The sequence below is a fragment of the Octopus bimaculoides genome, chromosome 13 (genome assembly GCF_001194135.2).
Source record: "Octopus bimaculoides isolate UCB-OBI-ISO-001 chromosome 13, ASM119413v2, whole genome shotgun sequence".
Lineage (NCBI taxonomy): Eukaryota > Metazoa > Mollusca > Cephalopoda > Octopoda > Octopodidae > Octopus > Octopus bimaculoides.
Window position 1 is genome coordinate 56,222,892 of NC_068993.1, and position 4,841 is coordinate 56,227,732.

A 4,841-nucleotide genomic window follows, 5' to 3' on the forward strand; every position below is an offset into this window, starting at 1 on the left:
TGTGTGTGTGTGTGTGTGTGTATAAATATATATATGCAATTCCTTGTATTGAAATATTGAATTATAAAAATATAGGAGTTCTTAGACATCGGCTGGCTATGAGGGTCCCTCTCTACCCCCTACTGAATAAAATAAGAATCAAAGGGGTCCATAGGCAAAACATTGTTGCGGACCACTGTTTCAGAGAGTATGATGTATAATTTGAGGGAGAATTGCCTGCTATTTCTAGTCTGTCAAGTGACTGTGCAGTGGCTCCCTGGTGCACTCACTGAAGAGCGAAGAATGACTACAATGGTGTGTGATTATTATAGACATACCAGTCATAACCTACTCCTTCACGTTCATTCAGACACAGGGTAAATACAACCACTGATTTATGATCAAAGACTTTCCAATCATGACCTACTGGCTTTTTTTTTTTTTTTTTACAAGACACAGTGCATCCAGGGATTACATTGTCCAGTGTCTACTTCTTTTTAAAAGGCAGTACACTATGATTTGAAGTGTATGATTTGGCTGCTATTTCAAATGACCACCTTAGAGACTTGTACTTAGAAAAATGATCTTTTTCTTCGTTCTCCTCACCACTCCCTCCCTCCCTCCTCCTCTCTCTTGTTCTATTTCCCTTTTCTTTAAGACATCTCCCTCCATTTCTTTCCATCTCTTATTTCTGGACTGTTCTCCGTCTCCTCCCCCAGTTGTCCCTATACTATTCCATACATGCAAATGTGTGTATGCGCACTTACACAGACACACACACACATACATACATATACACATATATATGTATACATATACACATATATATATAAACACATACACACATATATATACATATATATATGTATATGTATATATATATGTGTGTATATATATATATATATATACACACACACATACATACATATATATATACGTATATATATACATACACACACACATATACATACACATACACAGATCTATATACATACATACATATACATACCCACACACACACACACACATATATATATATATATATATATATATATATATATATACACACATACATACACATGTATATACAGACATAGACACGTCTGTGTGTCAGTGTGCATGTCGTGTATGTATGTAACAATGTACGAGGCACGTGCCATGAGTAAAAAACACCCAGAATATGCTGTTGGCATTTCTATAGTAAATTATCCAGTAAAGAGAACTTATTAGCATAAGGACAATAATAGAGCAGATTTCTCAGGTTCCTGTTTGTATTATTTAAATAACAATATCAGGCTCTCACCTGATCTGTTTTGAATCACAGAAAATAAGGATGAGAAACAAAAGGGTTTACTTTTTTTGCAATACATTCACACAGCTTTCCTTGCTTCTGTTCGTGCGCTGCTTTACATTCTGCATTACTTTGTAAGACTGCTTTAGACAATTTCTTAAGAAACCTATTGTGTATTCTTTTATTCCTTTATTCTTTTGCTCGTTTCAGTCATTTGACTGCAGCCAAGCTCGAGCTCCACCTTAGAGGGTATTTTAGTACGGATTCTATCAGTCTGTTTTGCTGAACCGCTAAGTTGCGGGGACTTTAACACACCTACATCGGTTGTTAAGAAATGGCAGGGGTACAAACACAGACACATAAATTTACACCCACTGTAGCGGGGTTAGTGGGGATTAGGGTCAACACTTTTGGGTCTGTTGTATAAGCTTAATGGGGCGGTCGGCAGCAAATTCAAGTGCTAGCGCTCTAGCTGTTACTGCACACCCGAACACATTTTTGAAAAGGACACCTAGGGTAACGTAGTCCAAGATATACTGTGTCTCAAAACAAATAAGATAGTCAATGCTGGAGTCCCTTTAACCACAGGTCTATTTGATCAATGCAAAATCGAGGCTAACGACGGCAGCAGCAAACAACAAATGAAAACATTTATGATAGTCGACTGGAGTCATAAAGAAATAGCTTCGTCAATATGTGTGGCTAAAAACGAAATCATTACATTCGATAATAATGATAGAAAAAAAAAAGAAATCGAAATAAGACAATAAATATATACGATAAATGGAAATAACCTTGTCGGTAGCATTTTCAAAATTTCCGCCAAAACTGTCAACTCTGATATCCATTGGTTACGTTCAAATAATCATACAACTTCCAATCATTTGTTTCAGAAGTGTATTTAGAAATCAGCCATTTTGAATGGACATGAAACATTCGACATATTTGTTTTCCTTTCTTATTATTACAGTTTGTGCGGAAAGTTTACGATTAGCGTTTGTTACGCTGTGGATGCTGTTTCGCGGCAGTTTCACAGCAGAGCAAAAGTCACTGCGATGTCATATCAAAATGAAAATGAAAGAAAATACAAAAAACAAAATGAAGACATCTTTCAATGAATGTCTAAATATATACGTATGCTTGAGCTACAGTAGAGGCACAATGGCCCAGTGTTTAGGGAAGCGGACTCGCGGTCATAGGATCGTGGTTTCGATTCCCAGACCGGGCGTTGTGAGTGTTTATTGAGCGAAAACACCTAAAGCTCCACGAGGCTCCGGCAGGGGATGATGGCGAACCCCGATGTACTCTTCCACCACAACTTTCTCTCACTCTTACTTCCTGAGTTTCTGTTGTGCCTGTAATTCAAAGGGCCAGCCTTGTCACACTGAATATCCCCGAGAACTACGGGTACACGTGTCTGTGGACTGCTGTTCCGTTGATTGGATCAACTGGAACCCTCGTCGTCGTAAGCGACGGAGTGCCAACAACAACGCTTAAGATAAGGTTAAGTCAAACGGCCTTTGTTATCAAAATTTGTAGGTTCCAATTAATTAATAATAATCCGCTTATTAGAATCAAAGGTTCAGATATTTATATTCAAATGTATTACTAATAAGTCCAAAACCAAGATCTTTCCTTGTGCGATTGTTGACGGCGATCACAATTTCAAACTAGAGAAGATTCATAAGCAAAGAATTCTACATGTAACATACGTTATGTACAAATTAAAACCTCCAGAGGTTACAGTAGAATTTTAGGCCAACATAGATGTCACATTTGGTAAAAGTTATCAATTCTCTCACGACATCAAGGAAGTATTCATGAATTAGCATTAGAAGTACTAATGAAAAGCAAGAGAAAAAAGAAAAGACATAGATCACCGATGACATTCTGAGCCTATGTAATAAGGATGAGACTTGAAGGTATCAAAATAGCAGATCGTTAAGCAACTCAGAAATACGGCATCGTGAATAAGAAAGTAATTGAAACCAACGAGTAGAAACAGAACAACATGGTAATATTCGAAGCTTAGATAAAGAATGGCAACAGACTGGCTGCTTTTGAGATTCTAATACGGCCAACAAGTGTGAAGTAATTCTTTACTAACATCATTGAGGATATACAATAAAGGCTCTCTCCTCGCAGACGAGATTGTAAATTAACAAAAGACAGACTGAATATTGCACAGGACTTCCGAACTATCAACTTGTAGCGAGTGCGAGACTGTTGTCATTGACGGACTAGGCTTAAATAGTCAGAAAATGTCTCATACACCGGTTTTCAACGATTGGTCTCGTGACCTGGTCATGTGATGGTGTAAAATCCGTTTGTTGAGATTGGATACGTTAGTTGTCCAATCAGATCACTTGACAGACCAACCAAGAGGGGCAAAATATATTGTTTGCTCGCTGGAGCCCCTAATCATCTTTAAATAGAAGGATCTTTCCTATTTTCACCAGTGAGGAAAGTTATTTTGCATTTAGCTTTGACGTGCTACGTGTGTTCTCGTTTGTCATGCACCTGTAAGCAGAGAGGATATGAAAGACTCCGAGAAGGGATGTTACGTATTTCTGTTCCCGTCTGTCCAGCACACATCACCAAGTTTCCGACTGATTTGAGAAATAAATATGTATACTTTCTTCAGCCAGTATTATTCATGATGTACCAACAGTTGCTGTACCAATTTATTTAGCGGTTGAATAAAACCTAGCAGTTAATTCTCAGAGCTCCCGATCTTACTTGCTCTGATTTTGTTTGTAAAGGCCCTAAGGCTCTTTCTTGTGACTCATCGCACGGTTGGCATAGTTATTAGGGTTTCTAATGTCGCTGTTGGGTAAGCGATGTATGATAAAGTATGCAGCGTATATTGTAAAGCAATACCGCGAACATTTAACCGATTTTAAGAGAAGGCTAAGCATGTATACATACATAAATTATCAAATCGTTAAGGTAACGAGACTAGCTTGCAGGGAATGACTTAACTGTATTTGTTCGGCCATTTTTTTATCTGGAAAGAGAGAGATAAAAAGATTCGAGTCCGCGAAACTTGTTAGTCTTTTTCTTTCTTTTTTTTCTTGGTTTGCCTGGTGAGAACCGAGATCTATTCTGCTTGAAACACTAACGGCACTCTACCATGATTTAGGCGCCATCTGCTTAAATGGTGAAAAAGGCACGGATCTCAAGAATATATGAGTTGATGTTCACAACATGGCTTCAAGCTGATGGGTCGATTGATTTTTAGATTGTTCACCTGAAAATGGTGTGGTTCATTCATGACGCCGAACTGGTAATTTCGCATTTGGTGTTCAAATCCCAACACTCTTTCAAACTTTTCAAGAAATCCAAGTAAAACTGTCTATTGATTAATCGTCTGATCGTATGACAACGTGGAATAAATGCATGACGAAGGCCTTCCAAAAAAAAAAATATATATATATATCAGTATCATCTTCATATTTGGGTGACTCGGGCAGCTTGGTTGGGGTGGGGGCGTTTTTAAGTCTCTCTCACTGTAACGATGATCCAACACACTACCACTTACTAGCAGTCGGCCCCGGGCGGCACTTTTCAT

At 38.1% G+C, this 4,841-nt stretch overlaps 1 protein-coding gene across 1 annotated transcript in view; it reads right to left on the reverse strand.

Annotated features, from left to right (window-relative positions):
• Positions 1 to 2,240, reverse strand: part of LOC106875977 (solute carrier family 4 member 11) — a 46,878-nt gene extending 44,638 nt beyond the window's left edge. The window contains exon 1 of the mRNA XM_014924329.2: positions 2,065 to 2,240. The gene's annotated coding sequence lies outside the window, so the exon portion shown is untranslated. The remainder of the gene's footprint in view (positions 1 to 2,064) is intronic.
• Between the last annotated feature and the right edge of the window lie 2,601 nt (positions 2,241 to 4,841).